Source organism: Schistocerca nitens, chromosome 6 (assembly GCF_023898315.1).
Source record: "Schistocerca nitens isolate TAMUIC-IGC-003100 chromosome 6, iqSchNite1.1, whole genome shotgun sequence".
Taxonomy (NCBI): domain Eukaryota; kingdom Metazoa; phylum Arthropoda; class Insecta; order Orthoptera; family Acrididae; genus Schistocerca; species Schistocerca nitens.
This window is the reverse complement of record NC_064619.1, coordinates 335,175,346-335,198,190: the sequence shown is the minus strand read 5'-3', so window position 1 is coordinate 335,198,190 and position 22,845 is coordinate 335,175,346. Positions and strand designations below refer to the sequence as shown.

General features: G+C 40.9%; 1 protein-coding gene across 1 annotated transcript in view; it reads right to left on the bottom strand.

Annotated features, from left to right (window-relative positions):
- LOC126262411 (cytochrome P450 6k1-like) overlaps positions 1-16,395 on the bottom strand; it is a 53,100-nt gene extending 36,705 nt beyond the window's left edge. Inside the window, exon 1 of the mRNA XM_049959037.1 lies at positions 16,376-16,395. The gene's annotated coding sequence lies outside the window, so the exon portion shown is untranslated. The remainder of the gene's footprint in view (positions 1-16,375) is intronic.
- Positions 16,396-22,845: the final 6,450 nt, after the last annotated feature.

Below are 22,845 nucleotides of genomic sequence, written 5' to 3'. Positions count from 1 at the left end.
TTGCCTCTCTGACGCTTCCTTGGTCCTTGTATTCTGTGGGTGTCTAGGTCGACGGCTTCCTACTCGAAACTGTGTTCGGTCATGGTTCACCCATTCCTACCAACATCGTCGACTAGTGGTGGCCCTGCTATTCAAATGCTGAGCGATTCGCCGATGATTCCAACCGGTTGCTTTGTGCCCGACTGCACGTCCTCTATCAAATGCTGAGATCTGTGTATATCGGTCACTCTCCGGTCTGCGACTCATATTTAGTGTCCGAGTACAGGGGATAAAAGTAGTAAAAACTACATGCCCTGGTAGCGACATGCTATCCTTGTCAGCGGCTCGTGAAATTCAGCTGCAGCGTCATATGTTTATCCATCGTCCTCCAAAGTTCACAATTTTGCATTTTCCGTCCATCCATGTATGAATATCGGCTTGTGTCGATCTGCATAACTCCTCCATAGTGTGTAAGTTTTGTTTGTCTTAGAGTGTACTACATACGAATAATTGTAGGGATAACCATTATAGGTCACAAGTTTTTTCAAACCTAGTGCTGGACTGGGGCAGGTTACAGAGGATTTAGGTTCACTATGTAGAGGCTTTACTAAGGAAGATGCCGTGGTTATTGTGGGCGGGCCGGGCAACAGTATTGACAGAGATCCAGGGTACAGCATAGAGTGTGACCCGGCAAAGATTGCATCAACATCGAGTCATACCAGTGTTGGGTTTGTGTCGGTTCTGGAACGCCACGACCGACCTCATTTGAGCTCTTCTGTCAGGAGAGTTAATTTGGAGTCGGAACGGCTACTTGGATCTGGTGCGGGGTCACACATTGGTGTGGTTCCTGTTGATTCACTCTGTAGGTGGGACTATACTAGACATGGCCTACACCTCAACAAGAAAGGAAAGGGTTAACTGGCTGGGCTGATAGCAGGAAATTTAAAGGGGGCAGGAACTACATCTCATGGTGGAAACTCTTTTTTAGTGTAAGATCAGTGTCCAGTGGGAAACTCAGCCAGGCAAGTACTAAAGATGTTAAAAAAGTTCAAGATACTCACAAAAGTAAAGTGAAAAATAATGTTACTATATTTCATCAAAATATTGGGGGATTGAAGAATAAAATTGATGAGCTTCTGCTTTGTTTAGAAGATATAGAATCTGGGAATGTAATAGGTGTACTATGCCTGTCTGAGCATCACACTGTCACTGATATGCAAAAGGTTAGCATCAATGGGTACAAATTAGCTGCACATGTAAGTAGAGATAATATGATGAGAGGAGGAGTTGCCATATATGTCAAAAGCTTCCACAGTGTAAAAAATTTAGAAAATAAAAATTTTGTGTACAGCAACTGAACTAAAATTAAATGATGGCACTTTCATAATTGTAACAGTGTATAGGTCCCCCTCAGGGAATTTCCAGCTATTTCTAGAAAACTTGGATGCTTTGTTGTGCTATCTGGCAGACAGGGGGAAGCAAATTATCATTTGTGGGGATTTCAATGTTAATTCCCTGAAAGAGTGTAATAGGAAGAATGACCTTGTAGTATTACTCAGTTCTTTCAATTTGAGCTCCGTCATTGATTTTCCTACTCAGACAACAAAGAACAGCAGGACATTGATAGATAACTTTTTTATAGACCAAGATAAGTTTAAGTACATAAATGCTTATCCTGTTGAGAATGGTCTTTCAGATCATGGTGCACAGCTAGTTGCAGTACATGACATAGCTCCATGCACTATATCAAATCAGAATTTCAAAGCAGTGTGTTCAATTAACAATATAAATATTGCAAACTTTAGGGAAAGCCTACAGCAGCTAGACTGGGATGAAGTGTATAAGGAACCCGATGCAAACTTGAAATATAACTTATTTCATGAAACATTTTTAAGGGTATTGGAAAATTGTTTTCCCAAGAAAATAGTTAAACATAATTCCAAGGAAACATATAAAAAACCTTGGCTAACTAAAGGAATAAGAATATCTTGCAACCATAAAAGAGAACTGTATCTAACAGCAAGAGGGAGTACTGACCCCGAAATTGTTCAATATTATAAAAACTATTGTGTGGTACTAAGAAAAGTTATTAAAAAGTCCAGAAGCATATGTATCATGTCTGAGATCAGTAACTCTGATAATGAAATTATTAAAAAAATTATTGAAAGGGAAACAGGGCAACCAAGAGCACAGGAAGACTTTAGTGCCATAAAACTGAATGACAAGTGTACTAACAAACAATCAGAAATTGAAAATATTTTCAATAATCATTTTTTAAATGTTGTGGAGAAAATAGGATCTAGATCTTCACTAGAAGAGTCAAGGCTACTAATAGAAGAGGCCATACCTGTGCAGTTTGAAACAACTGTATTTCCACCAACCTCTCCCTCTGAAATCAGTAAAACAATAAACTCACTGAAAAGTAAAAGCTCTTACGGAATTGATGGCATTTCCAGCAAGGTACTTAAAGCTTGTTTCCCACAGATAAGTAGGATTCTCAGCCACGTATGTAATAGCTCTTTGGAGCAGGGTGTTTTCCCCGATAGACTGAAATGTGCCATTGTAAAACCATTGCATAAAAAGGGGGATACGTCGGATGTCAACAACTATCGCCCAATCTCTCTTCTGATAGCTCTATCAAAAATTTTTGAGAAAGTAATGTATTCAGGAGTAGCCTCCCATATTTGTAAAAATAAAGTACTAATAAAATGTCAGTTTGGTTTTCAGAAAGGCTTTTCAACAGAAAATGCTATATATGCTATCACTGATCAAATATTAAATGCTCTGAATAACTGGACATCACCCATTGGTATTTTTTGTGATCTCTCAAAGGCCTTTGATTGCGTAAATTACGGAATTCTTTTATCGTCATCATCATCATCATCATCATCATTTAAGACTGATTATGCCTTTCAGCGTTCAGTCTGGAGCATAGTCCCCTTTATAAAATTCCTCCATGATCCCCTATTCCGTGCTAACTTTGGTGCCTCTTCTGACGTTAAGCCTATTACTTCAAAATCATTCTTAACCGAATCCAGGTACCTTCTCCTTGGTCTGCCCCGACTCCTCCTGCCCTCTACTGCTGAACCCATGAGTCTTTTGGGTAACCTTGCTTCTCCCATGCGTGTAACATGACCCCACCATCTAAGCCTGTTCGCCCTGACTGCTACATCTATAGAGTTCACTCCCAGATTTTCTTTGATTTCCTCATTGTGGACACCCTCCTGCCATTGTTCCCATCTACTAGTACCTGCAATCATCCAAGCTACTTTCATATCCGTAACCTCAACCTTGTTGATAAGGTAACCTGAATCCACCCAGCTTTCGCTCCCATACAACAAAGTTGGTCGAAAGATTGAACGGTGCGCAGATAACTCAGTCTTGGTACTGACTTCCTTCTTGCAGAAGAGATTAGATCGTAGCTGAGCACTCACTGCATTAGCTTTGCTACACCTCGCTTCCAGTTCTTTCACTATGTTGCCATCCTGTGAGAATATGCATCCTAAGTACTTAAAGCTGTCCACCTGTTCTAACTTTGTTCCTCCTATTTGGCACTCAGTCCGTTTATATCTCTTTCCCACTGACATTACTTTCGTTTTGGAGATGCTAATCTTCATACCATAGTCCTTACATTTCTGATCTAGCTCTGAAATATTACTTTGCAAACTTTCAATCGAATCTGCCATCACAACTAAGTCACCCGCATATGCAAGACTGCTTATTTTGTGTTCACACATCTTAATCTCACCCAGACAGTATATTGTTTTCAACATATGATCCATATATAATATGAACAACAGTGGAGACAGGTTGCAGCCTTGTCTTACCCTTAACCACTCTGAACCATGAATTCAATTTACTGTCAACTCTAACTGCTGCCTGACTATCCATGTAAAGACCTTTAATTGCTTGCAAAAGTTTGCCTCCTATTCCATAATCTCGTAGAACAGACAATAACTTCCTCCTAGGAACCCGGTCATATGCCTTTTCTAGATCTATAAAGCATAGATACAATTCCCTGTTCCATTCATAACACTTCTCCATTATTTGCCGTAAGCTAAAGATCTGGGCCTGACAACCTCTAAGAGGCCTAAACCCACACTGATTTTCATCCAATTGGTCCTCAACTAATACTCGCACTTTCCTTTCAACAATACCTGAGAAGATTTTACCCACAACGCTGATTAAAGAGATACCTCTGTAGCTGTTACAATCTTTTCTGTTTCCATGTTTAAAGATTGGTGTGATTACTGCTTTTGTCCAGTCTGATGGAACCTGTCCCGACTCCCAGGCCATTTCAGTAATCCTGTGTAGCCATTTAAGACCTGACATTCCACTGTATTTGATGAGTTCCGACTTAATTTCATCCACCCCAGCTGCTTTATTGCACTGCAATCTATTGAACATTTTCACCACTTCCTCAAATGTGATCCTATTTCCATCCTCATTCCTATCCCATTGTACATCGAAATCTGAAACATTACTGATCGTATTTTCACCTACATTGAGCAACTCTTCAAAATATTCCCTCCATCTGCCCAAGGAATCCACAGGATTCACAAGCAGTTTTCCTGACCTGTCCAAAATACTTGTCATTTCCTTCTTACCTCCCTTTCGAAGACTGCTAATTACACTCCAGAATGGTTTTCCAGCAGCTTGACCCAAAGTCTCCAACCTGTTTCCAATGTCTTCCCAAGATTTCTTCTTGGATGCTGCAATCATCTGTTTGGCTTTGTTTCTTTCTTCAACATAACTTTCTCTGTCTACCTGAGTTCTAGTATGCAGCCATTTTTGATACACCTTCTTTTTCCTTTTACAGGCTGCCTTGACTGTGTCGTTCCACCAAGCTGTTTGCTTCATCCTACCTTTACACACTACTGTTCCAAGATATTCTTTAGCCACTTCTAGTACTGTGTCCCTGTACCTTGTCCATTCCTTTTCCAATGACTGTAATTGACTACATTCAACTAACTGGTACCTTTCTGAGATCATTGTTATGTACTTGTGCCTGATTTCCTTATCCTGAAGTTTCTCCACTCTTATCCTCCTACATATGGACCTGACCTCCTGCACTTTCGGTCTCACAATACCAATTTCGCTGCAGATTAAATAATGATCAGTGTCATCAAAGAATCCCCTGAATACACGTGTGTCCCTCCCAGCCTTCCTGAATTCCTGATCTGTTATTATATAGTCAATGACAGATCTGGTGCCCCTGCCTTCCCAAGTATACCGGTGAATGTTGTTATGTTGTAAAAAGGAGTTTGTGATTACTAAGCCCATACTGGCCCAGAAATCCAAGAGTTGTTTCCTGTTCCTGTTGGCCTCCATATCCTCTCCAAATTTACCCATAACCTTTTCATACCCTTCTGTTCGATTTCCAATCCTGGCATTAAAATCACCCATGAACAGAACACTGTCCTTGTCCTTTACTCTAACAACTACATCACTGAGTGCATCATAAAATTCTTTTAGATAAGCTAAATCATTATGGTTTGAGGGGGGCAGTGCACAAATGGTTTAATTCATACTTAACTGGAAGAATGCAGAAAGTTGAAATAAGTGGTTCATGTAATGTTAAAACAACAGCTGATTCCTCAAACTGGGGGGCTATCAAGTACGGGGTCCCACAGGGTTCGGTCTTAGGTCCTTTACTGTTCTTGATATACATTAATGACTTACCATTCCACATTGATGAAGATGCAAAGTTAATTCTTTTTTCTGATGATACAAGTATAGTAATAACATCCAAAAACCAAGAACTAAGTGATGTAATTGTAAATGATGTTTTTCACAAAATTATTAAGTGGTTCTCAGCAAACGGAATCTCTTTAAATTTTGATAAAACACAGTATATACAGTTACATACAGTAAATGGCACAACTCCAGTAATAAATATAGACTTTGAACAGAAGTCTGTAGCTAAGGTAGAATTTTCAAAATTTTTAGGTGTGTCCATTGATGAGAGGTTAAACTGGAAGCAACACATTGATGGTCTGCTGAAACGTCTGAGTTCAGCTACGTATGCTATTAGGGTCATTGCAAATTTTGGTGATAAGAATCTCAGTAAATTAGCTTACTATGCCTACTTTCATTCACTGCTTTCGTATGGCATCATATTCTGGGGTAATTCATCGTTGAGTAGAAAAGTACTCATTGCTCAAAAACATGTAATCAGAATAATTGCTGGAGCCCACCCACGGTCATCCGGCGGACATCTATTTAAGGATCTAGGGATCCTCACAGTAACCTCACAGTATATATATTCACTTATGAAATTTTTTGTTAATAATCCAACCCAGTTCAGAAGTAATAGCAGTGTGCATAGCTATAACACCTGGAGAAAGGATGATCTTCACTATGCAGGGTTAAATCTGACTTTGGCACAGAAAGGGGTACATTATGCTGCCACAAAAGTCTTTGGTCACCTACCAAACAGCATCAAAAGCCTGACAGATAGCCAACCAACATTTAAAAATAAATTAAAAGAATTTTTAGCTGACAACTCCTTCTACTCATTGGCTGAAATTTTAGATATAAATTAATGGAGAAAAAAAACCAACTTAAACATTAGTGTCATGCAATATTTTGTGTAATGTAATATGTTGTACAGACATCTTTTATTAACCTGACACATTCCACATCATTACGAAGTGTCGTATCATCATCTGTGGAACAAGTATTAATCTAATCTAATCTAATCTATACTAAACTGCTGCAGCTATCTCTTATACTACAGTCAGTTTTAGATTTCCATGTAGAACACCCCCAGGGCAAATGTTATTGGATTTGAGGGGGAATTGTAATAAATATCTATAAATATATATTGAAGATATTCTCATTATACAATGGGCTAAGGCTAACAAATACTTCCTTTAGGCATAAAAAAATCCACAATGCACCTAGTGAGCTAGAGGCTCTGCTTCAAATATGTAATAGAAAATAAGAAGACTTGCTCTCTAATTAAGGCACAAGAGTATTCAGAGATCCAGATGTCTCTTCAGACCATTTCATGTTAGTCTCAATAATAAAACCATTTATAAATGGAAGATAACTAAACAGAAACTGAATAATGCTGATACAATATTTACATCACATTTAGTTCAAGAAGGGGCATAAAGTTATTATATCAGAAAATCCGTAAAGAGTACATAAGTTTAACAGTTAATGACATCAACCATGACTGGAATAATACTAAAAAAAATCCACCAGTTAAAGTAGCATCAGAACCGTTTGGCATAAAAAAGAAAAGTTTTTTGAAGGTGGTCTGCGATACTGCTGTGACAAAATACACAATCTAATTTAAGAGACGAAACATTCCTATTTAAAAACGTTAAAGTCTTCATATGATCGATATCTAAGACCACATTATGTAAGAAAACCAGCTCTAGTGAAAAAGGAAAATCAGAGAACTTAAAAACCATAGCTGGGAAAAAATATATTACGTTTGTTATACATGCTGTATGAGAAAGATAAGACAAATATACAAAATCTTGAAACATTTAAACTAAAAATAACGACCATTTAGAAATTAACACAATATCTGAAACTAATTGATTACAATACCATAAAACACTCTGGATGGGCATGCAAGATACACAGATGATTCTGGCTGAAGCAGATCGGAATGTAGATTTAATACCATTGGAGGAACTGCAGGATACAATTGCGTCTACGACGAACAGCATGCTTCAGGATGTAATAAAATCTAAATATATGTTATAAATTTTATGCTAGAATTTCAACAAAACGACTATCGCCAATCGCTGAAAGTATATTATCAGATGCTCAACACGGGTTTCGAAATGAAAGATCATGCTCAGACTACATATACACTGTGACACATCTAACAGAAAACGCCTGTGAATTCCGTGTACCAAATTTCCTTGCCTTTACTGACTACGAAAAGCCGTTTGATGAAGTAAATAGAAACAAAATGTAAGACATTTTAGGAAACAGAAGGATCTAATCTTCTTTTGTAAGAGCTGTGATGATTTACATATGAATAGCAGAATACAAATAAAAATAGCAGACAGCAGATGTAATATGGCCTAAATAAACCGAGCGGTTAGACAAGGGTGTCACCTTTCACCCGCTGTTTTTATTTTATATATATATCGACGATGTTACCAATGAAAACATTTCAAAATTAATAATGTGAATTTTAGCACAGTGCATCTTGCGCACGACCAGGTAATTGTTAGTCAGTAAGTATAAGAGCCAAAGAATGCAATCTGAACACCTCCAGGTCAAAGACAAAATCAATGACAGTTTTAGGGCAACAGCACGTACAAGTTAAGATCCAAATTGACAAGAAGATTGTAGAGTAAGTTAATACACTTAAATATTTAGGGTGCAGCATTACATTTGAGCCAAATAATGAAATACAAAATAAGTTAGACCTATGTAGCTACATCTGTGGAACGATGCGCGGAACGTAGGGATAGAAAGTCCATAGTTACAATTTACTGAAGTTCTACAAGGTTATGGCTGTACCTGCAATGCTTTATGGATGTGAAAACTGGGCCTCTAGAGTGGCGATGAAAAGAAGTCAAGAGCACGTAAAATGAACTTCTTCAGGTACGTGGCTGGACATACTTTAATGCAGAGAAAGAAAAATTATGACTTTGGAGCTGAAGATGCAAAGCATAGCTCACGCAATAAAACAATACCGTATGACATAAGATGGAAAGAATAGATAAACCGTGTGCCAGGTGCAAGAATATCTCGAACAGTATAAACCAAGAGGCAAAAGACCTTTGGGAAGATGAATGAAGAAATAGCCTGACGAGATTTGAAGCAGATGGAAAGGAACCAGACTGGTGTAGATGGTGATGATGATGATGATGCAGTACAACACTACAAATAAGACACGTGACAACGATTAACAACAGAATTTACCGTGAGCAACTCATTAAAATTAATTTGTGGACTAGGGAAATATCACACAATCTCGCTGCGAGACGTGGCTCTAGGCTCGATCTGAACTGCGTCTGTTGCTTCAATACCTGTTTCACGAACCGCTCTCAGACCTACCTCGGCGAGGGACATCGACCGGGCTACAACACTCATAATGTGTATGTGACTGCATGGTCATCGCACTTTTCACATCTTTTTCGAGAGGATTATGTCTATTTGCAGCATGTGAACTGATGCGGTAGGATACGAATTCTGCAAACGTGTAAGTCATATAACTGTTCAAAAGAAGCCTAAACAGAACAATATGCAACAAAATATATAATGATTTCGCATTTTTATTGACGTATTGAAGGGCAAGAGACTGGTGTGGAACAATTAAGGACTAAAGTAACTTTTGCAACATGTTTCACTGCCATGCAGCATGGCTCGATGAAACTTGGACCATATATGGACTCTTACAGTGTAGTGCAGAATGCAGCTGAATGTTTCGCAAATCATTCACAGACGTACATGTGGAGGTCAGTACGTCCATGTAACATTATACCTCCCCACACCATAACACTTGGACCGCCAAAACGATCATCTTCGACAAGTCTCCTGTGTTCCTGAGTGCATTACGTACCCTCGTATGCCGAGAGGTGAGAACACACGATGCACATAGGAACATTGACGGACATGGTAGTTTCGGTGGCCCACATGTTTTGGAGTGGGAATGCGTAACGTTGTATGTGGGTACTGACCTCCAGGTCTTTGAACATGGTACACTCACCAGTCAACACTACATAGTCCTTCGACATGCTCGTCGTTTCAGGGGGCATTCGACTCCGACATCATTTTTGTGGATGACAAGCGACCTCATCGAACGACTTAGGTAGAGGAGCTGTTGGAACGAGAACATGTTCCGTGAATGGACTGATCTGCCAGTTCCCTCCATTTAAATTCCATTGCGCACATGTGGAATGCTTTGGGAAAACTTTTTGCATCACGTCCACGTACAACAACGACCGTCCACCACTAGTCAACCGCGCTGATGGAGGTATGGAACGAACTACAAGAAGAACTCTTTATCAATCTCACAGATAGTATGGGAGCAAGTTGGTGAGAATGTACTGCCGACAGTTGTGATTGTACACCATATTACGGACCATCTTACGCCCTTTATAATGTCAAGGATACCATCAAGAATCGCGGTGATTACAGTGTAATTATAGGAAAATACGCTTGCGCGCATTCAGAAAACCAGGCAAAAAAGTAAACAAATTGCTTTGTACTATATCAAAATTTCCAAAATTATGCTTGGAACTACCAGGTACCAACAACCTGCACATGAAAACCCACGAAGTTGGGGAATGAGGAGAGAGTTCCGTTGTACCACAATTATTAGTAGGGGAAGGCGGGGCAAGACGGGGAGGTGGGGTAAGACGGGGAAGGGCTGTAAGTTACAGTTAGAGCAATGCCATCTGTGGATAGCTACGTCAACATCATCAATACACAGGTCCCAGTGTGTTGACATTGCTGAACCTTAGTTTCGCGGCGGTTTCTGTGAGCTTTGCAAGGTACGTACAATTGTTATACTGATTTGCAATGTTTTACACCTTCCGAGGTCCTAAAACATAGTAGGGGGCAAGACGGGGTGGGGCAAGACGGGGAGCTTCCCCATGTTGCCCCCACTATTTGTCCAACCATTACGTTCTTATCGTCTCGCTGCGGGTTTTGAACACGTGCATTATACGTTGAATACAATTGTAAATAGGATGGTATTCGTTATTCCAACGTTTCCTAATTAATTACAAAGTATGCCTTAGGCTATATGGTGAACAAAAATACACAGAAGGTGCAAAGTAAGTATTCTTGCTATGCTTTAACCGCTGACTATTGGAAATATGGTATTTACTATATAATATAGATTACCAGAAACGATCTGACTCAATAGTACGTTCCACGGGTTTTATTTCAGATGGTTCGCAAGTATCGGCGACAAACGTCTAGGCAAGATTGGTCATTGCAGTCAATGGAAGGCGCTGTAAATGCTGTTAAAGAAGGTCATATGGGTTCTTTCAGGGCTGCTCGACAGTTCAACGTGCCACAGAAATCTGTGTTTCAGCGTCGGGGTGTCCATGACACTTGTGCAGGGACAGAAAGTGATGATGACGAGGCTGTCCACACTTGTGTACTATGTGAATGTAAGAGGCCTTAATAAAACGTAATACCTGATTCTACAATTTGCAGAACCATGTTTCGAAACCTTATCGTCACGTGATTTCGTTATTCCAGTCTTTATTTAAGCTTTAGAGATGAATTCAAGCTAGTTCCCCATCTTACCCCGCATATGGGGCAAGACGGGGAATTGGTAGTTTATGTTTCAAATCGAGATATTTCTAACTAAATGTAACAGGTTTGCAGGTTTCTTTACATGCTATTGTAATTCAATGGTTAAGTAAACAAATGGTAATCAAACCTACTTGAATTTGTTTATTTTTGTCCCTTTTTTAAGGGTTTAAAGTTAGCTTCCCCATCTTTCCCCGCCTTCCCCTATCTCTTGTCACCGGTTTTAGTAGAAAATAATACTTTGTAGGCTATGAACTATAAATGCCAACGGGCTTGCCACAGTAGTAACACCGGTTCCCGTCAGATCACCGGCGTTAAGCGCTGTCGGGCTGGGCGAGCACTTCGATAGGTGACCATCCTTTCTGTCCGAGCGCTGTTGGCAACGGGGTGCACTCAGCCCTTGTGAGGCAAACTGAGGTGTAGCGGCTCCGGACTCGGAAACTGACATAGGCCGGGAGAGCGGCGTGCTCACCACATGCCCCTCTACATCCGTATCCAGTGATGCCTGTGGGCTGAGGATGACACGGCGGCCGGTCGGTACAGCTGGACCTTCATGGCCTGTTCGGGAGGTATTTTTTTATGTACTATCAATAAAGGAATGCATGTCCCAAAATTTCTTGCAAGTCTGGAAGTTTGTCGCTTTCTAACACCATTTGGTAAGAGGAAGAGAAATCAAACTTCAATCTAACCCTACAGCCTAATGCGCAATTGTATTCGGTTGCTTACAGCGTCTCAACGTTGTGTAAAAGTGCCGTAATTCTCATTAACGCTAATGAAATTTATACCGGTAACATAATTAAATTAATTGGTAGGTTTCAAGAGAAATTATTTTGTTTGCATAATGGACATAGAGGCTGAAAGAACTTTGGAAGACTTGCTATCAAACAAGACGAAAGACAGGCACAAAATTCCACAGGATTTTCTAGAATCAGTGGGGCAATGACATCCTAATGATTATTCAAGTTGGAATGTGCAATCTGTGAGACCGTAAGCATACCGCAACGGCGTGAAAGGGAGATAAATGAGAGGATTATCTCAGTCAGCTTAACAGCTAATTGTATCCAAGTCACTGGCAACAATAACAAACAAATCAGTGGTAAATAAATATGATGATCTTTTACGTGATTATCGATATGACTTCAGGAAAAAGGCGTCAGGGCTGCAGATCTGACATTGAGGTTGATAATCGAGACAAGATGTAAGAAAAATGAAGGTACGTTCACAGGATTTGTCGCTTCACAAATATTGTTCGACAACGAAAAATGATCCAAAATATTTGAAATTCTGAGACAAACTACTATAAGCTCTTTGGAAAGACTGATGGTGTCCAATACTTACAGGATGCATGAGGGATGAATAAAAATGGAAAACAGAGAGGGAAGTGATCGTCTTAGGAAGGGCGTATGACCGATATGCAGTCATTCTCCACTACTGATCACCATATACATCCTGGAAGCAACGCCGGAAACGAAATTTCAGGGTAGAATTATAGCAGTGATGAAATTCGCTGTTGACATTGCTATCACAAGTGAGGAAAAAATACTGGACGTGTTGAATGGACTGAATAGTCTAATCAGCGTAGAACTTGGACTGAGAGTAAACCAAGACGAAGGAGTAGCATATATGAGATTAACAATTGACATGAAAACTGGGAACAGTGTAGCAAACGTAGTGAAGGAATCCTACTACCCTGAAGACGAAGTAACGCTTGACGAACGAAGCAAGGTAGATACAAAAAGGGGCCTACCACGGGAAACGAGAATATTCCTCGCTAACAAGGCGACCGTGCTTATTTTCCCGCACCGATCTGATTCATATTGACAGGGTGTGTAGGGCACGACTAGGACATCAATATACGTAAACAGGAAGACGTAACTCTCGAGCTCTTTACCTTATTTTATGGACTGTAAGATGCACTTATTTCTTCGAAAAATGGCCTACAAAATTCAGGCGCGTCATGAAGTTAATATAAAAATGTCCAGTATTTGACATAAAATTCCGGCCAGTTTTAAAAATGCCATATATTCGATGCCGCGAGAAACCTCCATCTGGCAACAAGGGATTCAATTTACAGCAGCACTGCACCGATGTGATGAACATGACTTTCGAGAACTCACAAACCTTGAACACTGTCTAGCCTTAGATGCGTCGTTGCAGCCTACGTTGCCAGTGAACTTGAATTGAAACTGAATTGTGTAATCGATCATAGCACAATATTTCTGTTAATAACTAATTTCGTAATGGAAAAATTTAAAAGGTATTCATATGGTGTGAGCTATAAATTGAAAATAATAGCATATGCAGAAGAACATGTAAACAGATCAGCTGAGCGCAATTTCGTCCCTCCACCAAAAGAACAAACCTTTCACGATCGGCGGTTAGTGATGAACTGAAAAAAAATGAAGAAGACTAAATGTGCAAATAAAGGACTGAACGCAAAATGGACAGCATTAGAAGACAATGTGTTGAAATGGATTCAAGGACACGGTCAAAATGGCACTGGAGCTAATACAAAAATTATTCAAATACACGCTCGTAAGCTAGCGCCACAGGGGAACTTAAGAAACTTTAAGGGTGAAGTTGGTTGGTGCTAAAGGTTTATGAAGCGTTATTCACTTAGACTGACAGAGCGAGGTGGCGCAATGGTTAGCACACTGGACACGCATTCGGGAGGACGACGGTTCAACCCCGCGTCCGACAATCCTGATTTAGGTTTTCAGTGGTTTATCTAAATCGCTTCAGGTGAATGCCGGGGTGATTCCTTCGAAAGGTCGCGGCCGACTTCCTTCCCTAATCCAATGAGAGAGATGACCTCGCTGTTTGGTCTATATCACCAAATCAACCCCCCCCCCCTCGCCAAAATCTCAGAAAATGCCACAAGAGTATGAAGGGAAGATGTTATCTTTCCATCGCTTCATTATTCAACATCCAAAGAAGGCCAGTGTGGAACTAAGCCAAATAGTGAATATAGACGAAACTCCACTGACATTTGATGTGCTACTAACTATTGCCATGAAAGGTGTCTAACTGTAACTACAAAAACAAGTGGATATGAAAAAATGCACTTCATTGTTGTCTTTCATATTGCGCTGACGGTACTAAACTTAATCCAATGATCATTTTCAAGCGGAAAACTATGTCAAGTCCTTCTGAAATTCTGCCAGGTGTTGTAATTCATTACACGACAAGGCTTGGATGGAAAAGTCAGGTATAAAGTTAAGGATTAATATAGTGTGAGTGAGAAGGAAAGCCATTTGATTAAAGAAGAGCTCTCTTCATGGGCTGGATCAGTTTAGTAGTCATTTGAAAAATTATGTGTAAGAAATTGACAGAGGGGTGACCTGCTTCACAATTACAACTTCTTGATATGTCGATAAATGAACTATTGAAAGTGTATATGAAAGAAACATTCGTGTTCTACAGTGAGAGAAAACATTGTATTAAATCTTTCAAGCAGTGTGGCATAAGTAATGCTCCCGATGGCATTGAAGACCATCTTACATGTGAAAAAAACAACGATTACGATGAAGAGGAAGAAGGAGAAAAAGTTCATATGACGATTTTCAGGGATGTTAAAGGTCAGTTCGGTTTTATAAACTAAGATTTTTTTTTAATCTGGCTTGGCAATCTAATAATGAAAATGTTATGTTTTTAAAAAATTGCTTAAAAATTAAGGTGTGGCTTATAGTCCGTAAAAAAGGTATGTAATTTATATGGTCTGCAACATGCACGGAGTCGGAAGCCGATCGAGTAAGCGTTGGTTCGAGTCTCGCCACCGTCACTACTTTCATTGGGAGCTATGTGCACCTATGTTCTGCGATACATCAAGAAACTGTGTGACGTCCGAGAGCAGTTTTGAACGTAAACCAAGTTTGTTTTGCAATACACACGTTGAAAAAAACCACGCACCTGCAGAACTTCGGCATTCATTGCATGTGTTGTGTGTCGCAGTAATGTTGTCAACGTGTTTCTACTATGAATATTATCCTGATTCCTGCAGTGTTTCTCAGGTTACAAGCTATGCTTGTTATAAACGTAGATACATTTCCCGTCTCCTGAAATAGCAAATGCCTATACTCCGTTTAAGAATGGAGATTGATAGAACTAAATGGGAATACAAATGAAATCTACCGACAGCAATATACCACCCAGTACCTCGTGTTTATTAAACTACGCGCTTACCCATTCGACTGCGGGCACCTGGAATACTAGCGGCCGTACAAGGTATACAGACTCGCCTGTAATTTTCAAGCTCGGTTTCCTCGGTACCTGTTTATAGTTTATTCCTGTTTACATGCGTTAAAGTCCTAGTCTGCTCCACACATCCTGTCAATATGAATCAAATCGGTGAGGGTGCGTTCTCACGGTCCCCCATGTAAAATAAGTGTACTAGATATATTAAATATAGGCAGGATATTTCTGAGATTGTTCAACTGGAGGATAGAACTGTGTGAAAGACAGTCTGAACCTCTAGCAGTAAGTACTAATGAACAAATCCAAAAACTTAACAAAATTAAACTAAAAGAAAAATAATCAACACCAAAATAACATCTAATTATATTCAAATCAGCATATGAATACACACAAATCATAAAAAGAAAACTTGGCAGGAACATTAACTGCGAGGAAATCGCAAAAGAAAAGAATCGAAGCGTTTGAGATGTGGTGTTACAGAAGGGTGTGGAAAGATAATTGAACTGATAAAATAAGAACTAAGGAGGTCCTGCGCAGAACCGACGGGGAATGGAATTCGTGAAAAACACTGACTTGAAGAGGGGACAGAATGACAGCATTTATGCTAAGAGTTCTAGAAATAGCTTCATGATGTTAGAGAGAGGCGCAGGGGTCAACAGATGTAGGTGAAGACAGAGAGTGGAATACATCCAATAAATAATCGAGGAAGTAGAGTGCAAGTGCTACTCTGAGGTGAAGAGGTTGACAACGTACAGGAAGTCTTGGCGGGCCACGTCTACTCAGTCAGAAAAAGGAAAAAAAAGAAATGCGCTGATTCTAATTTGATATACAGAGTGGCATATGTCTTGCGAACATGTGTGTTCACTACAAGCGACAGAAAACTGTCGGGCCTAGAAGGAAATCAGTTGCAGGATGAAAAATGCTTTCTGTGAAGACTAGACAGCACAGTACTTGCCTGCTGATGCACCAACCGCTGTGTGGACTACTGCTATGTTCTGCACGGCGCTTAAATATGCGACGCGAATTCGGAATTTCTGCAAGTCACTCGTCTGCACGTGAGTACGAACGACGTCGCACCTGCCACTAGAGATAAACAAAACCGTTCTTCCCAGGGATCGTATTAGAACAGCCTAGTCACTGGTATTTTTCATGAGTCACCATTGACTTGATAAATGTTCAGCTGGAAAAAAAATGCGCCTGTCGATAAGTGCATACTTCACTGATGAGAGTAAGTTCTGTCTGTACGCGAGTGATGGACGTACACTTGAACGGCTTAGACTGGGTGTGCGACCTATTCTGGGCCCCATTCGCTCGCCATGATGAGGTCTCACCTTATTCTTCGTGCTGTAGGGGCCATCAGTTACAGCAGACGGTCACATTTGGTGTTTCTACAGGGTAAACCAACAGCTGCCCGCTACAGTTCACAGGTTCTTATCCCCGTGCTATTGCCATTTTTTTGACAGTAGGGTGCTTTTTTCAGCAGAACAGTGCACGCCCACATACCAATGCTGCGACGCAACGTGCTCTTCGTGGTACACGAGAACTGCCCTAGACAGTAAGAACAGCGTATCTCTTGCCAATTGATCGCGTATGGAACAAGATGAAGCGGGAACTTAACTCGTTCTTCAGAGCCTACAAGAACCGTTGCCGAATTGCAACAAAGGCTGCAAGATGTTTGGAGCAATCTATCGTAGAATGCCCTCGACACCTTCATGGTCACTTTCATGCGAGAATACACGCCTCCGTTGCCCCAGAGGAGGGCACACTGTGAATTGTTGTGATGGTGCGGCTGTTTGGGTACCCTTTACCTTTAATGTAACATGTATGTTTCGCTTGGTTTGAATTAGTAACCATATACCGATGAACTGCCTGCCACATAACATGTCAATAAAATGACCTTGTCCTTAGGGATGTTACATTCTTCTTCCGGCAGTGGAACTCAATGGAAGGAGTGTTGCCTTTTTGATTCAAAGTCGCTGTATCTGTAGTTTTACCTTATTTTAGACTGTCTTGGTAGAACACAAAGAGGATTAATAATTTTCCGTTACATTCCATCTAGTTCTAAAATTTCCAAAGCCTTACTTTTCGGTTTCAGTGAAAATATCACAACAAAATTATGAATATTTTATCAAGTTTGAAACTATAAAATTAAAACGCGTTCTTGCTACTTACTCATATTTTATTGAAGACGAAATACAAAATAAAAACTACAAAATAACTGAAATTAGTTCCCTACTTTATGAAACTGTCTACTGTTGTCGTTTACAAGCATCATCATCAGTTATCTGCTATATTAGCAGGTCCATTGCCTCTCCATTTTCTGCGATCCGTTGCTTCCTTCTTAATCAGCATAACAATATATGTGCCAAAGAAGAAGGAAGTAATCAACATCACTATTTTTAATCAAACGTTGACAAATTTTACTCGGGATGAGTGTAAAAGAGTCCATATCTGTCCTCCTTTTGAAAAGCTACACTCACAAGGTACAGACCCTTCCAGAACCAACTCACGACCTGCTGGCTACAACAGATTCAGGGATCGCTACTTGTAGTCAAATATGCCTCAGATAAATAGTTGTTTAGTTCGAAAGCCACAATCCCAAGTCTTGGCTTCCTTGGTTCTGCCTAATGGTATCATCAAACTCCTCCCAAACATAAGAATTTGCACATGTTAGATTGATAATTGGTTGGTAATTGTTCTCTTTTTCAATTTTCTTGTGTTTCTTACGGTAGGTGTACTCTTTTTGAGAACTATAACTGTTCTTTTGATCTCGTCAACAGTTCTCTGTTTGGACTTCTGTACTGTGTGTTGCAAGAGATTTAAATGCAAGTATGGGACATGGGGAAGGTTCAGAATCATGGTAATTGATTTCACGTTTGAAGCGTTGTCCGTTATTATGGAAACGATTTTAAATGTGGTATTAAATGTAGTAACAACAGCCTTAACCCTGTTTGAAATGTTTTCTGCAGTGCGTCTTTCCTCGAGTTGGAAGCATCCAGGGGAAAACATTTTGAGCCTTCTTATTTAAAAAATGTGTATATAATGTGTATTGCTTACGTTTTCCTCCCATCGTTGCCTTTGCAGCAGTCTAATCATTTTTAGTTTTATCAAATAGAAATAGAGGCAAGAAAGTGTGAGGATGATTCACGAGAAACAATTTGTGAAATGCCCGCAGAAGAATCATTGGTCCAGTGCAATTGTGACCTGCTTAAAAGGCACTGTTGTATACTTGGAGTTTAGACATATCATCAGGTTTGATGATGAGCCAAATGAACAGGAAGTTATCTGCTAGCAGTAGCGGCATTTTCCATTTTTTTTTTGTTAATCCTGTTTGGCAAAATGATGCCATATGTCACTTGAAACTCGTCTTCTAGGGGAAGACAGTGTGAATGACTTATATCCTGAAACACTGAACAATATGTTATATGGAGAAATTAAAGTACTTGCTATTAAGATGCACTTTTTTAAAAGGTAAAACTTAAAATTGGGCAATGGCTTTGCCACAGTGGTAACACTGGTTCTCGTCAAATGACCAGTGCTGTCGGGTCTGGATAGGCCTTGGATGAGCGATCGTCTGGGTCTCCGTGGCACTGTTGCGAAGTGGAGTGCACTGAGTCCTTGTGGAGCCAAGTGAGTAACTACTTGACCGACAAGTAGTAGTTCCAATCAAAAGAACTAACACCAGCCAGGAGAACGGTTTGCTGACCACATGCTCCTCCCATGCTAATCAAGCGATACTACTGGGCTTTCAAGTGAAAAAACTGTTGGGGTTTTATCGGAAATGGCACTAAATACGCTAGATGTTTGGGGACTCAGTGACCAAATAGTGAGTGAAACATATGATGGAGCCTTAGTAATGGCAGGTAAACGCGGCAGTGTGCAAAATTTGGTTAAACAGAAATGTTCGCAAGCTATATTCTTGCATAGTTATGCTCATAGACTTAACCTAGATATGTTAAGTTGTTCTAAAAATATCAGAACAGCTACGCTTTTCTTTTACAGTTTTATAACATTCCATTCACTTTTAGCAAGACCCCAAGGAGAACACAACTCTCAGAAAATAAAGGATTCACATTGCCTTCAATACACTCCTGGAAATTGAAATAAGAACACCGTGAATTCATTGTCCCAGGAAGGGGAAACTTTATTGACACATTCCTGGGGTCAGATACATCACATGATCACACTGACAGAACCACAGGCACATAGACACAGGCAACAGAGCATGCACAATGTCGGCACTAGTACAGTGTATATCCACCTTTCGCAGCAATGCAGGCTGCTATTCTCCCATGGAGACGATCGTAGAGATGCTGGATGTAGTCCTGTGGAACGGCTTGCCATGCCATTTCCACCTGGCGCCTCAGTTGGACCAGCGTTCGTGCTGGACGTGCAGACCGCGTGAGACGACGCTTCATCCAGTCCCAAACATGCTCAATGGGGGACAGATCCGGAGATCTTGCTGGCCAGGGTAGTTGACTTACACCTTCTAGAGCACGTTGGGTGGCACGGGATACATGCGGACGTGCATTGTCCTGTTGGAACAGCAAGTTCCCTTGCCGGTCTAGGAATGGTAGAACGATGGGTTCGATGACGGTTTGGATGTACCGTGCACTATTCAGTGTCCCCTCGACGATCACCAGTGGTGTACGGCCAGTGTAGGAGATCGCTCCCCACACCATGATGCCGGGTGTTGGCCCTGTGTGCCTCGGTCGTACGCAGGCCTGATTGTGGCGCTCACCTGCACGGCGCCAAACACGCATACGGCCATCATTGGCACCAAGGCAGAAGCGACTCTCATCGCTGAAGACGACACGTCTCCATTCGTCCCTCCATTCACGCCTGTCGCGACACCACTGGAGGCGGGCTGCACGATGTTGGGGCGTGAGCGGAAGACGGCCTAACGATGTGCAGGACCGTAGCCCAGCTTCATGGAGACGGTTGCGAATGGTCCTCGCCGATACCCCAGGAGCAACAGTGTCCCTAATTTGCTGGGAAGTGGCGGTGCGGTCCCCTACGGCACTGCGTAGGATCCTACGGCCTTGGCGTGCATCCGTGCGTCGCTGCGGTCCGGTCCCAGGTCGACGGGCACGTGCACCTTCCGCCGACCACTGGCGACAACATCGATGTACTGTGGAGACCTCACGCCCCACGTGTTGAGCAATTCAGCGGTACGTCCACCCGGCCTCCCGCATGCCCACTATACGCCCTCGCTGAAAGTCCGTCAACTGCACATACAGTTCACGTCCACGCTGTCGCGGCATGCTACCAGTGTTAAAGACTGCGATGGAGCTCCGTATGCCACGGCAAACTGGCTGACACTGACGGCGGCGGTGCACAAATGCTGCGCAGCTAGCGCCATTCGACGGCCAACACCGCGGTTCCTGGTGTGTCCGCTGTGCCGTGTGTGTGATCATTGCTTGTACAGCCCTCTCGCAGTGTCCGGAGCAAGTATGGTGGGTCTGACACACCGGTGTCAATGTGTTCTTTTTTCCATTTCCAGGAGTGTATGTACTACACGCTGGAATTTCTGTTCACGAGCTGTCCAGACAATGTACCTCAAATGCTATGAATTGAAGTGCATTTTCTAAAATAGCACCACAGATGATGAAGATTGGAATGCAGAGTCATTCAACAGTGCTTCTGGCTAGCTTATCATTCTTAATAAAACTCAACTACTTTTCCTGCATTGCCTTTATTAAAAATATTTGTATATGCTGACCACCTCTATACGCATCTCCAACAGAAAACGGCATGTGATATTAGTATATGCAATGCTGAAATCAAGAAGATCATCAGTTTGTTAAAAGATACAAGTTCAGAAAAAACTGTGACTCTTGTATTGAAAGCTCTAACAAGAAATTTTAGTGTGAAAAAAGTGCTAGTAACCATGACTTTCAGTCTCTGAAGATCTTATGTTTTGAGATCTTAGATAACATGACAGTGCAAATGAAAACGCGTTTTGTAGGTTTTCAGAATATTCTGTTTATAGAGTTGCTTGACAAGATTCAGCTTGGAAATTACAAATCAATTTTCCTAACAATGAAACGGAGTGGCGTCCTCACAACTTACCCATTCTTCAACAAAGAATGACTAGAAACTGAGTTAAGAAATATTTACACTTACAATCACAAAAATTTACCACTTGCAGATCTTCTTAAATTCATAGTGGACGATGATCAAGATATTGTTTTATGATGGAGTAACAAAAATTTATTAAATTGTCTCTTATATTCCCTGCAATTACAGCTTCTTGTGAAAGAAGCATAAAAACCTTTAAAATAATTAAAAATTGCCGTAGCATTTCAGTGAAAAGTGATAGGTTAAGATCTCTCTGCACAATTAGCATAGAAAGAAACCTGATTAAACAATACAGAAGTGATCAGAAACTTAAGGATAACGTGACTGCTACTAAGATGATCGATGTGCGGATCTCCTGTATAGAAAGATATAAGGAAAGCCTACCCACAGTTAATCCACTACCTTCGCCACTGTCAGTGACAAAGACTGTGAGCCAACTTGCCTCAAGAAACGACACAGAGGCTTTATGACACTCTTCTCTTCCGAATCAGTGCATGCATCCAGGCCACACAGAGGGCAACGTCATACTCCCGAGTTGTTTGTAAATTTGACTCGATTCTGTAATGACTGAAATAACATCACATACCCTCCCAAAACCCTCAAAACCAAAAAATCCTCCTATGGGACAATCTTTTGAACAAAACCTGAGAATAATACTTATTTTTGCCTTAATATTCAGCGTATCCTCTTCTTTCATCCGATCATTAATGACATTGGTAACCGATTTAATTAATTTGTTTTGAGTGGAGCTTTATGTTCCTTTGAACCCAGAAGTGCTCGGCAAGTGATCACAATAAACTGTTTCTATCCACACAAAAGTTGTCGGAACTTTTGTAAGTAGGCTGTTTAGGTTTTTTATTAGTAACGCCACCTCTGTATGAAAATCACCGGCTGTGCCGTGTGCAGTCTGTGGCTGCTTTGCATTGTTGTAATACTCAACCATTGTAGTGTTAGGCAGCTGGCTGTGAACAGCGCGTAGCGCTGGGCAGTTGGAGGTGAGCCGCCAGCAGTGGTGGATGTGGGGAGAGAGATGGCGGAATTTTGTAATTTGTCATGAACTGCTCTATATATGATATTAAGGTAAATACATTGTTTGTTCTCTATTAATATCTTTCATTTGCTAACTATCCCTATCAGTAGTTAGCGCGTTCCATAGTTTGAATCTTTTATTTAGCTGGCAGTAGTGGCGCTCGCTGTATTGCAGTAGCTTGAGCAGCGAAGATTTTTGGTGAGGTAAGTGATTTGTGAGACGTATAGGTTAATGTTAGTCAGGGCCATTCTCTTGTAGAGAATTCTGAAAGTCAGATTGCGTTGCGCTAACAAAATATTGTGTGTTCAAAGTCA